This window comes from Lycium barbarum, chromosome 9, assembly GCF_019175385.1.
Source record: "Lycium barbarum isolate Lr01 chromosome 9, ASM1917538v2, whole genome shotgun sequence".
Taxonomy (NCBI): Eukaryota; Viridiplantae; Streptophyta; class Magnoliopsida; order Solanales; family Solanaceae; genus Lycium; species Lycium barbarum.
Window position 1 is genome coordinate 64,535,787 of NC_083345.1, and position 14,065 is coordinate 64,549,851.

The window sequence follows — 14,065 nt, forward strand, 5'->3', positions numbered from 1 at the left end:
CTTTTTACCGAATCTCATAACACCCTTCATAGGCGACACCTTCAGAAATACCCAGTCGCCAATCTGGAACTCTAGTGGTCGACGTCGTCTGTCTGCATATGCTTTCTGTCGACTCTGTGCAGCCAATAATCGCTCCCGAATAAGATTTACCTTATCTACAGCTTCCTGGATCACATCTGGCCCAATCAGCTTAGTCTCGCCCACGTCGAACCAACCAATCGGTGATCTGCAGTTTCTGCCATAAAGGGCCTCGTATGGCGCCATCTGAATGCTGGAGTGATAGCTGTTATTATAGGCAAACTCAATAAGTGGCAAGTGATCATCCCAGCTGCCCCTGAAATCAATAACGCAGGCCCGTAACATATCTTCCAGCATCTGAATAGTGCACTTGGCCTGCCCGTCGGACTGAGGATGAAAAGCTGTACTGAGGCTCACCTGAGTCCCCAATCCCTCCTGAAATGACCTCCAGAAATTTGCCGTAAACTGGGCACCTCGGTCGGTAATAATAGATATAGAGACTCCGTGAAGTCTGACTATCTCTCTGATATACAATCTAGCATAGTCCTCAGCCGAATACGTAGTCCGGACTGGGAGAAAGTGGGCTGATTTCGTCAATCTGTCAACAATAACCCAAATAGAATCATACCTGCGTGGAGTGCGCGGTAACCCAACAACGAAATCCATATTAATCATCTCCCATTTCCAGGCTGGAATTTCCATCTCCTGTAATAACCCACCGGGCTTCTGGTGTTCAATTTTAACTTGCTGACAATTCGGGCACTGACTAACGAACTCGGCAATATCTTTCTTCATACCGTCCCATCAATACAAACACCTGAGATCATGATACAGTTTAGTGGAACCAGGATGAACAGAATACCGTGCATTATGCGCCGCACCCATGATTTGTCGTCGTAAGCCTGCAACATCCGGAACACAGAATCTGCCTTCATATAATAATACCCCTTCAGGTGAAATTTCAAACGGAGTCTTGTCTTTATTAAGGGCCACATCTCTGTACTGAACCAGAATAGGATCTTCGAACTGACGCTGCTTTACCTCTACTATAATAGATGATTCAGCAACTGCACGAACAAAGATCCCAGAATCTCCAGAATCTGCCAAACGAACTCCAAGGCTGGCCAGCTGATGAATATCACGAACCAAATCTTTCTTACCAGATGGTACATCAGCCAAGCTGCCCAAAGACTTGCGGCTAAGTGCGTCCGCTACCACATTGGCTTTCCCAGGATGGTACAGAATATCAACATCATAATCCTTCAGTAACTCAAGCCATCTTCTCTGCCGCAAATTCAATTCTTTCTGCTTAAAAATATACTGGAGACTCTTATGGTCCGTATAAACATCGACATGGACCCCATACAAATAATGCCGCCAAATCTTCAAATCATGAATCACTGCGGCCAACTCAAGATCATGAGTGGGATAATTCTTCTCGTGCGGTCTGAGCTGCCGGGAAGCATAGGCTATGACTCGACCGTACTGCATCAGCACACAACCTATCCCAATACCAGAGGCGTCACAATAGACCACATACCCATATGATCCCTCTGGAAGAGTCAAAACTGGTGCTGAAACTAACCTTTCTTTCAACATCTGGAAGCTGCGCTCGCAGGCATCGGTCCACAGAAATTTCGCTGCTTTCTGAGTAAGCTTTGTCAGTGATGCTGCAATAGAAGAAAAGTCCTCCACGAACCTGCGATAATATCCGGCTAATCCCAGAAAACTGCGCACCTCTGTCGGTGTAGTAGGCCTGGGCCAGTTCTGTACAACCTCACTCTTCTGCGTATCGACCCGAATACCATCTGCGCCGACAATATGACCCAAGAATGCCACAGAAGTTAACCAGAATTCACATTTGGAGAATTTAGCGTATAACTTCTGTTGACGGAGAATACCAAGCACCGTCCTCAAATGATCTGAATGCTCCTCGACTGATCGCGAGTAAATCAGAATGTCATCAATAAACACAATAACGAACATATCCAGAAAAGGCCGAAATACCCGATTCATCAGATCCATAAATACCGCTGGAGCATTAGTCAGCCCGAAAGACATAACTCTGAACTCATAATGCCCTTACCGGGTCCTGAAAGCAGTCTTCGGGATATCTGACTCCCGCACTCGCACCTGATGATAACCTGAGCGCAGATCTACCTTCGAAAAATATTTAGCACCCTGCAACTGATCAAACAAATCATCAATCCGGGGGAGGGGATATTTATTCTTAATAGTCACCTTATTTAATTGCCGATAATCGATACACATGCGCAGTGACCCGTCTTTCTTTCTTACAAATAATACCGGCGCTCCCCAGGGTGATGTACTGGGTCTGATAAAGCCTTTATCTAACAAATCTTTCAGCTACTCCTTCAACTCCTTCAATTCAGCCGGTGCCATTATGTACGGAGGAATAGATATGGGCTCCGTATCCGGCAACAACTCTATGGTAAAATCTATCTCCCGCTCGGGCGGAAGACCAGGAAGCTCGTCAGGAAATACATTTGGGAACTCGCTAACGACCGGAACAGACTGAAGGGTAGGTATCTCAGCTGCAGTATCGTGCACACGAACCAAATGATAGATATAACCCTTATGGATCATTTTCTTAGCCTTGAGGTATGAAATAAACTTACCCCTCGGCGATGCTGTAGATCCGAACCACTTTATAACTGGTTCCTCTGGAAACTGAAAACGGACTACCTTTTTCTGGCAGTCAACATTAGCATAACAGGAGGACAACCAGTCCATACCCATAATGACATCAAACTCAAGCATGTCTAACTCTATCAAATCATCTTTAGTGCAACGATCATAAATAGTCACAGAACAATCCCTATAGATCTGCCTCGCTACAACAAAATCCCCCACCGGCGTGGCTACCTCAATTGGCTCTATAGGCTCAGACACTATCCCAATTTTACTAGCAACGAGCGGGGAAATATATGATAAAGTAGAACCAGGGTCAATCAATGCATATACAGATCTGGAGAAAACCAGTAATGTACCTGTGATGACATTCGGCGAAGCCTCCTGATCCTGGCGGCTGGCCAATGCGTATATGCGGTTCGAGGGACCGCTAGAACCTGAAACAGCACCGCGGCCTCGACCGCGGCCCGCCGGTGTGGGCGCACCTCGCCCTGCAGGGCGTGCAACAGATGGAACAGATGATGAACCGGCGGCTGACCCTGTCGGCTGAGCCACACTACCAGAACCGCTAGCCAACGGACAATCTCGCATAAAATGGCCCTGACCACCGCACGAAAAACAAGCTCCAGTGGCTCGATAGCACTCCCCAGGATGAGACTTCCCGCAATGAGAACAACGGGGTCTGGGTGGTCTGGCCTAGCTGGGGCCTCTAGACACCTGTGAACCTACCGCCCTAGAGCCCTGACCGGCCCCAGACGGTCCTGCACTATCAAACCTCCTGCCGCCAGACTGAGTACTCCGGCCGGACGGAGGAAGCTGTCTGCCCGTATGCTGCTGCTGAGGCTGTCCGCCTCGAGAATCTCCAGAATATCCCGCGGACCTAGCCCTCTTGGGCGGCCTCCTGTCCCGATCTCTGCTAGAATAATCAGACCTGTGACGGTCCTCCATACCCAGCGCGTAAGCCTGAAATCGGGCAATATCCATATCTGTCTGCAATGACACTGCCATACAGCCGTCGATCAAATAGCGATCCAACCCCATAACATATCTGTGCATTCGATCGGACATATCTGCTACTATGGCAGGTGCATACCGGGCCAGGGAATCAAACTCCAGATTATACTCAGGAACGCTCCGACCCCTCTGCTGCAGATGTAAAAATCGATCAGCCCGCGCCCGTCGAAACTCTGGGGGCAGAAAGTGGCGGGTGAAAGCAGTCACAAACTCGTCCCAAGTAGCTGGAGGGGCACCCTCGCCCCTAGATAGGTCCCAGAACTCATACCAGTGAGCAGCAACATCCCGAAGTCTATGCGAGGCCAAATCGACCGACTCGGTCTCTGAAGCCCTGACCAAGTCTAGTGAGTGCCACATCCCCCGAATAAAGTCATGGGGGTCCTCATCGGGCTTAGACCCGAAAAACTCTGGAGGGCCACACAATAAGAACTCTCGAACCCGCAGGCTGTCACGCCTGTCATCATCATCATCGTACCTCCGCCCGCGTCTGCGAGCCTGCCCCGCTACCAATGTGGTCAGTAACTGTACAGCCTCCCTCAGGGTCCTGTCCTCCGCCCCTGGCTGAGGAGCTGGAGTCTCGGGAACGGGTACTCGGGCCTCTGGAGCTGCTGAAGGACCTGCTCCAGGCTGTACCAATGGTGGTGTAGCGGACCCCTCAGAATGAGGCACGACCCCAGGCAAATCATAAACACGAGCCCGGGTAGCTCGCTGTGCTTGACTGGTCTCTCCCATCCTCGCCTTGCCCTTCTGGGCTGCCGTTGCTGTTATATCCCGTGTTTTCACACGTTTGGAAAAATTCGATAAATAATGGATTCTTGAGATACGAGGTCAAATTTGATATTTTGTTGAACGTAGGAGTTATGCATGAAAGAATAGAATCATGAAAGTGTGGGACGAGGCTAAGGGCAATTTTGGAAATTAGTTTCGGGAATTACAAAACATGGACTATAAGTCATTGGGCCAAAAATAATGGAATGGAATTTAAGGCCCAATGCATTGGAGTGGCCGGCCATGGTGTGGCCCAAGCCCAAAATTTGTATTAAATTTCCATGTGAATTAATTAACATAAGACCTTGATCCAAGCCCATTTTATTAGTTGGTCATGTGCTTGGTCATGTGACCAAGTCTTCTTAATATATGATTAGAAGGTTCAAGACTTTAGAAGCTAGATCAAAAAAATCAAGAACAAGAGAAAGAGCAAGGAGGCTCTCGGGTTTGGCCTAGAAAATTAGGTACCAAAAATATTGCTCCAAAAATTTATTTCTTGTTGATTCCCTACTAAGTCAAGGTTCCTTTGTAACTTGGTGTAGTTGGATTGGAGTGGGGAGCATTAGAATCACCAAAGTAATCATACCTCCAAGTGAAGAAGACTTGAAGAAAAGGTAAGAATTTCTACCTTTTTATTGTGTTATGAAGTTTTGATTGTGTTGTAGTATATAGAAATGTGTTGATTGTATGGAAAAATGGAAGTTTGCAATGTGGGTTTGGTATATGGCTTGTAGCCGTGTGTATATATATGTTGTATAGCCAAGTTGTGTTGAATTCATGTTATATTCTAGTTGTGATGGTGATGAAATGAATATTGGGATTGAAAGTTGAATGATTTAGTTGAAGTTGTTAAAATAGGCTTATGGCCGTGTGGTATATTGGATTTGGAATGGAATGGATCAAGTTTGTTTAATGTGTTAGTTGTGTTATTGTGATACTTGATATGTAAATGAAGTTAGAATGATATAAGTTTGTATTGAATTGGAATGTAGAAACTTATGTCGTTTTAGTATGATTTTTCCGACATTAAGGAAATGAAGTTGTTTGGTTGTTAATTGTGATGATCATTGATGAATTTGGAAGTTGGAAACATGTTATGAAGTTGTATGCCAAAGATTTGATGTTTTGCATAAGTTATGACTTTGACGGAAAGTTGTATATTGTGTATATCGAGTGTATAACTTAAGGAAAATGATTTGAAATGTTTCTAGAATTTTATTGGGATGGTTTTGAATGTTAATGAATGTGAAATCATTGATATTAGTTTGGAAGTTGGGTTAGAATGAAGGTTATGTCAACTTGTGAGAAAAATGACTAGTTGAAGGATGTTTGTGTCTTTAATGGTTGTTGTTGATATTGATGTTGTCGTTTGGGTTGTTGTTGATGATTTCTAGCCGAGTTGAATTCTCGGGGTGCCATATATATAGGGGAAGTGCTGCCAAAATTTCGGTAGCCAAATATGCATTAAGTTGAAACTTTGGTATTCATAGCTTACAATTGGTAAACTTGACCAATTGCAGTTTTTCGACGAAACGGGAAGTGAGTTTGGAAAGGCGTAAGGAGCGTGAAAGGTATGTAAAGCAAACCCAATTCTTCCCTTGGCATGCCCCTAGTGTGTTAGGGTCGGATCCGGGCCTCGAAGGACCTCTTGGCCCTCGGAATCCGCAAGACAAAATTTTAGTTTTTCCTTCAGTAGAATTGAACCATTTTGATACGCTTTTTCTAAAATTATGCAATTTTGCTCTAAATGATTCAGAAAGTCATAGAATGTCTGTATAACCTTTTTAGGTGATACCATAAGCTTAGAGGGCATAATTTGAGCCCGCCGCCTTATTTGTCCCGAGGCGGGCCCACTATTCCCGGTTTTGCCCTTAATGTGCTAAAGCTTCCTTTTTAAGCGATTTTTGAAAGAAATGTTTTGATTACCCTACTAATCGCCTAACGAATATTGTTTTAAATATTCTATTAAATCCTATAAATTATTTTGACACTCGGAATGACTTCGGGAAGGTTATATTTCTGTACTTTATTATGATATCCGAAATGCATATATTATGATTCCGTCCGACTTCATTGGATTTCTTTATCTTTGATATGCCTCTTCGAGTCTTTGAAAATGTTTATGATATTTTTAAATTGCATTAGTCTCTCACTACTACATTCGTGGATGCCCCAATGTTTCCCACACTGAGCCCGGGCCAGGATATGTTGTCAAACGTAATTCTCTGCATTGTTCGCCGCGTCCCGATGTGAGGGGGCAGGTATACGCGTACATGGGTCTGTGGAGTATGATGTGCCATGTCCGCCTATTCTGATCTGATCTGTTATGGCCATTTTGATATGACATTATATGATACGGGGCCACGCCCCTTTTTCTGATTCCTCTGTATAGTGGCACCAGCGTCGGGAGGGTGGCCACATTCTGTCTGCCGAGTCCCGTGGCAGGGACCGGATATGATATGATATGATATGACATATGTTTCTGTACGCATTCTGTCTGTTTTGGAAATATGCATTTGACACTCTGGATTCTGTACTCATTTTCTGTAACCATTATGATTTGACTTCTGTGATTCCGCTTTACATATTCAGTACATATTTCGTACTGACCCCATTTCTTCGGGGGGCTGCGTTTTCATGCCGCGCAGGTACAGACGACAGGTTTGCTGATCCACACGTTTAGGATCCCATTTCTGCTATTTTGGGGCGCTCCCTTCTTCAGAGCCCATCTTTTGGTACAGTCTGTCACTGCTATCTGGATATGTACTTTGTTCTGGGTATGACGGGGCCCTGTCCCGTCTTATGATTATGATATGTTCTATAGAGGTCTGTGGATACATCTGTGTGGGTTCTGTACATATGTTTGGGATGTTTTGTTTTATGATAGCCTTATCGGCTTCTGTGTGCCAAGTCTGCTCTTCTGCTAAATTCTATAGCATCTACTAATGTTATTACTATATTATTATTCTGATAATATGCTAATTTGGGTATCGGGTACGTATAGGTGCCCAGCTAGGGCACTGGTCGCGGCCCACGGGGTTGGGTCGTGACAAAAGTGGTATCAGAGCGGTTCGTCCTCGGAATGTCCACAGACCGTGTCTAGTAGAGTCTTGTTTATCGGTGTGTTGTGCACCACGCCTATAAACAGGAGGCTACAGGGCATTTACGATACTACCCTTCTTTCTGTCTTAGATCGTGCGATAGAGTTGTGTTATCAGGATGACCCCTCCCTAACGAGTGGCTATGTTTGTAGATATGCCTCTAAAAAAGGCAACAGCGGCCCAAAAGGCAGAGTCAGCAGCCTTGGGAGAGACTAGCCGGGTCCAGAGGACTACCAGGGCCCAGGCACATATTGCTCAGGAGACTTCGCCCCAGACAGAGGGTTTTTCTACACCGCCACTCGTGGAGGATATTGGGGCAGCCGTAGCTGCAGATCGGGGGGCGGCTCCACCGCCAGCTTCCGCAGTTCCAGTACCTGAGCCTCCAGCTCCACGGCCAGGCACTGAGGATCAGTCTATGAGGGAGGCAGTCCAGTTGCTGACCAGACTTGTTGCAGGGCAGGTTCAGGGGCATGGACTGGGAGGTGACTGGGCAGTCAGGCGTGATAGTTCGAGAGCCCATGAGTTTTTGACTTGTAGTCCTCCAGAGTTCTTCGGGACAAAGCCCGAGGAGGATCCTGAGGAGTTTATCAGGAAGATGTGACGCACTCTAGATTTGATTAATGCTTCCGAGACAGAGTCAGTCGCGTTAGCTTCGTACCGGTTATATGATGTGGCGGCAAACTGGTATGAGTCATGGGGGCTATCCAGGGGGGACGGCGCTCCTCCTGCAGTTTGGGGCGATTTTTCTCAGGCATTTCTTGGAAATTTTCTGCCCCCAGAGTTACGACGAGCCAGAGCTGATAGGTTCTTATTATTAAGGCAGAGGGGCCGCAGTGTCCGGGACTATAGTTTGGATTTTGATTCCTTGGCCCGATATGCACCTTCTGTGGTGGCTACTATGGCGGACCGGATGCACAGATATATTGTGGGGCTGGACCGGTATTTTGTTGATAGCTGTTTAGTATTGGCTGCTTAGCCCGGTATGGACATTGCCCGTATTCAGGCCCATGCCCAGGGCATGGAGGATCGGGGCAGAGGAGGACACCAGCCTGACAGGGGCCAGGATCGGAGACAGCCCAAGAGGGCCAGGTCATCTGGTGATTTTCGGGGCAGACAGCCCCAACAGCCGCAGCAGCCTAGCAGATTTTCATCTCAGCCGGCGCAGAGCGCACCTCCCCAGTCTACAGGTCGCAGATTTCATAGCCCAGGGTATTCAGGAGTAGGCCAGAGCTCCAGGGCTTCAGGTTCGCGGATAGATAGGGGTTCTGGTAAGATGAGGCCACCCAGGGTTCAGTGTTTTCTTTGTGGCAGATATCATCCGGGAGAGTGCTACAGAGCCACCGGTGCATGCTTTTCTTGTGGTCGTCAAGGCCATTCTGTGAGAGATTTCCCGTATAAGGGTAGTTCGGGTGGTGCAGCGCAGCCAACCGGATCAGTCGCTGGGTCTTCATCGTCGTCAGTGGCTATGCACCCTACGGGGCAGGGTTTTCCAGCACCAGCAGGTCGTGGCAGAGGCCGTGGTGGAGCTTCTGGTATTAGCGGTCCTTCGAACCGCATTTATGCTTTGGCCAGCCGCCAGGATCAGGAGGCATCTCCTAATGTCATCACAGGTACTTTATTAGTCTTCTCTCGATCTGTGTATGCACTAATTGATCCAGGTTCGACTTTATCATATATTTCACCCCTTGTTGCCGGTAAAATTGGTATTATGTCTGAACCTATAGAGCCATTTGAGGTAGCCACACCGATAGGAGATTTTGTTGTAGCGAAACAGGTTTATAAAGACTGTTCTGTGATTGTTTGTGACCGTGACACTAAGGCAGATCTGGTAGAGTTAGATATGACTGAATTTGATGTTATTATGGGTATGGATTGGCTAGCTTCCTGTTACGCTAATGTTGACTGCCAAAATAAGGTAGTTCGCTTCAAGTTTCCCGGGGAGCCAGTTATAAATTGGGCTGGTAATACAGCATCGCCGAAAGGTAAGTTTATTTCATACCTTAAGGCAAAGAAAATGATCAGAAAGGGTTATAACTATCATTTGGTTCGGGTGCAAGACTTGGACGCCGAGACGCCGACACTTCAGTCAGTCCCCGTGATTAATGAGTTTCCAGATGTTTTCCCCGACGAGCTTCCAGGTCTTCCTCCAGAGCGAGAGATAGACTTCTCTATTGACTTACTCCCAGACACTCAGCCTATCTCTATTCCTCCGTATAGAATGGCGTCTGCAGAGTTAAAGGAGTTGAAGGAGCAGCTGAAAGATTTGTTGGATAAGGGCTTCATCAGACCCAGTACTTCGCCTTGGGGAGCCCCGGTATTATTTGTACGTAAGAAGGACGGGTCGCTGCGTATGTGTATTGATTATCGGCAGCTGAATAAGGTAACTATAAAGAATAAATACCCCCTCCCCAGGATTGATGATTTGTTTGATCAGCTGCAGGGCGCTAAGTGTTTTTCGAAGATAGATCTTCGATCCGGTTATCACCAGGTACGAGTACGAGAGGCCGATATCCCTAAGACAGCTTTCCGGACCCGATATGGGCATTATGAGTTCAGGGTTATGTCTTTTGGGCTTACTAATGCCCCCGCAATATTCATGGATTTGATGAACCGGGTATTCAGGCCATTCTTGGATATGTTCGTAATTGTATTCATTGATGATATCCTGGTTTATTCTCGGTCTGAGGCGGAGCACGCAGATCATCTGAGATCGGTATTAGGGGTACTCCGGCATCAGAAATTATATGTGAAATTTTCTAAGTGTGAATTCTGGCTGTCTTCAGTGGCTTTCTTGGGGCATGTTATTGCAGCTGATGGTGTCCGTGTGGACACACAGAAGATCGAGGCCGTGAAGAATTGGCCCAGACCTACGACGCCCACAGAGGTACGCAGTTTCCTGGGATTAGCAGGTTATTACAGGAGATTTGTGGAGAAGTTTGCTTCGATTTCAGCGCCTTTGACAAGGCTGACTCAGAAGGGAGCTAAGTTCCAGTGGTCTGACGCTTGTGAACGGAGCTTTCAGTTGCTGAAGGAGAAGCTGACTACAGCCCCAGTTCTAACTCTTCCAGAGGGACCGGACGGGTATGTTATTTATTGTGACGCTTCTGGCATGGGGTTAGGCTGTGTATTGATGCAGCACGGCAGAGTTATAGCGTATGCTTCCCGGCAGCTCAAAAAGCATGAGAAGAATTATCCTACCCACGCTCTGGAGCTCACAGCGGTGATTCATGCTCTGAAGATATGGAGACACTATTTATATGGCGTTCATGTGGATATCTATACTGATCATAAGAGTCTCCAGTATATTTTCAGACAGAGAGAGCTTAATTTGCGGCAGCGGAGGTGGCTGGAGCTTCTGAAAGATTATGATGTAGATATTCTGTATCATCTGGGCAAGGCTAATGTTGTTGCAGACGCGCTCAGTCGGAAGTCTATGGGCAGTTTGGCCGATTTACAGCCAGACAGGAGAGAGATAGCCCGTGATGTTCAGCAGTTGGCTAGTCTCGAGGTTCGTCTGGCCGATTCTGGAGATACCCAGATTTCTGTTCGAGGGGTTTCTGAGTCATCCATCAGGGACGATATTAAGCGGCATCAGTTCGAGGATCCTGTCTTAGCTCGGTACAGGGACACAGCCTATGATAAGGAGAGGACTCTGTTCGAGTTTTCACCGGATGGCACTATGTTATATAGAGGCAGGTTGTGTGTACCTGATATTGCAGGCCTTCGGCAGCAGGTCATGAGCGAGGCACATTATGCTCGCTATTCGATCCATCCTGGGTCTACGAAGATGTATCATGATCTTCGATGCTTATACTGGTGGGACGGCATGAAGCGGGATATTGCAGAGTTCGTCGCCCAGTGCCCTAATTGTCAGCAGGTCAAGATTGAACATCAGAAGCCATGTGGACTGTTGCAGGAGATGGAAATCCCGACTTGGAAGTGGGAGGTTATTAATATGGACTTCATTACAGGTTTGCCTCGCACTCTACGGAAGTATGATTCCATCTGGGTCGTTGTGGATAGGCTGACGAAATCAGCCCACTTTCTTCCCGTCAGGACTACTTATTCCGCCGAGGATTATGCCAGGCTCTATATTAGAGAGATTGTGAAGCTTCATGGAGTTCCTCTATCTATTATTTCTGACAGAGGCGCCCAGTTTACGGCGCATTTCTGGAGGTCTTTTCAGGAGGGTCTAGGGACTCAGGTGAGTCTGAGCACAGCCTTTCATCCTCAGAGCGACGGACAGGCCGAGCGCACTATACAGACGCTGGAGGATATGTTGCGGGCCTGTATTATTGATTTCAGAGGCAGCTGGGATGATCACCTGCCGTTGATTGAGTTTGCATATAATAACAGTTACCATTCCAGCATCCAGATGGCTCTGTACGAGGCTTTATATGGTAGGAAATGCAGATCGCCGATTGGCTGGTTTGATATTGGCGAGACAGAGTTGATTGGCCCAGATATGGTCCAGCAGGCCGTGGACAAGGTGAAACTTATTCGAGAGCGACTGTTGGCAGCCCAGAGTCGACAGAAGTCATACGCGGATAAACGGCGTCGACCGTTGGAGTTTCAGGTAGGCGATTGGGTATTTCTGAAGGTATCGCCTATGAAAGGCGTGATGCGGTTCGGCAGAAAGGGTAAGCTCAGTCCGCGTTATATTGGGCCTTATCAGATTGTTCGGAAGGTTGGAAATGTCGCCTATGAGTTAGATTTGCCACCTGATTTGGAAGCGGTACATCCGGTGTTCCATGTCTCTATGCTCCGCAGATGCATTGGTGACCCTTCCAGAATTTTCCCTGCGGATGATATTCAGGTGTCAGAGCAACTATCGTACGAGGAGCAGCCCGTATCTATTTTGGATCGTCAGGTAAGGAGGCTCCGGAATAAAGATGTATCCTCTGTTAAGGTACTGTGGCGGAACGAGAATAGAGAGGAAATGACATGGGAGGCCGAAGAGGAAATGAAGAAGAAATATCCTCATCTGTTCCCTATGCCCACAGGTAACCTTAAATTCCTGCTTAATTTCATTTCAATATCAATCGTATGTCACATGTGTCGTTTATAAGCATGAACTCCCCCAAAGTATTTTCCATCCCTATAAGAATAATTTTACATTCGAGGACGAATGTTCTAAAGGGGGGAGGATGTTACATCCCGTGTTTTCACACATTTGGAAAAATTCGATAAATAATGGATTCTTCAGATACGAGGTCAAATTTGATATTTTGTTGAACGTAGGAGTTACGCATGAAAGAATAGAATCATGAAAGTGTGGGACGAGGCTAAGGGCAATTTTGGAAATTAGTTTCGGGAATTACAAAACATGGACTATAAGTCATTGGGCCAAAAATAATGGAATGGAATTTAAGGCCCAATGCATTGGAGTGGCCGACCATGGTGTGGCCCACGCCCAAAATTTGTATTAAATTTCCATGTGAATTAATTAACATAAGACCTTGATCCAAGCCCATTTTATTAGTTGGTCATGTGCTTGGTCATGTGACCAAGTCTTCTTAATATATGATTAGAAGGTTCAAGACTTTAGAAGCTAGATCAAAAAAATCAAGAACAAGAGAAAGAGCAAGGAGGCTCTCGAGTTTGGCCTAGAAAATTAGGTACCAAAAATATTGCTCCAAAAATTTATTTCTTGTTGATTCCCTACTAAGTCAAGGTTCCTTTGTAACTTGGTGTAGTTGGATTGGAGTGGGGATCATTAGAATCACCAAAGTAATCATACCTCCAAGTGAAGAAGACTTGAAGAAAAGGTAAGAATTTCTACCTTTTTATTGTGTTATGAAGTTTTGATTGTGTTGTAGTATATAGAAATGTGTTGATTGTATGGAAAAATGGAAGTTTGCAATGTGGGTTTGGTATATGGCTTGTAGCCGTGTGTATATATATGTTGTATAGCCAAGTTGTGTTGAATTCATGTTATATTCTAGTTGTGATGGTGATGAAATGAATATTGGGATTGAAAGTTGAATGATTTAGTTGAAGTTGTTAAAAGAGGCTTATGGCCGTGTGGTATATTGGATTTGGAATGGAATGGATCAAGTTTGTTTAATGTGTTAGTTGTGTTATTGTGATGCTTGATATGTAAATGAAGTTAGAATGATATAAGTTTGTATTGAATTGGAATGTAGAAACTTATGTCGTTTTAGTATGATTTTTCCGACATTAAGGAAATGAAGTTGTTTGGTTGTTAATTGTGATGATCATTGATGAATTTGGAAGTTGGAAACATGTTATGAAGTTGTATGCCAAAGATTTGATGTTTTGCATAAGTTATGACTTTGACGGAAAGTTGTATATTGTGTATATCGAGTGTATAACTTAAGGAAAACGATTTGAAATGTTTCTAGAATTTTATTTTGATGGTTTTGAATGTTAATGAATGTGAAATCATTGATATTAGTTTGGAAGTTGGGTTAGAATGAAGGTTATGTCAACTTGTGAGAAAAATGACTAGTTGAAGGATATTTGTGTCTTTAATGGTTGTTGTTGATATT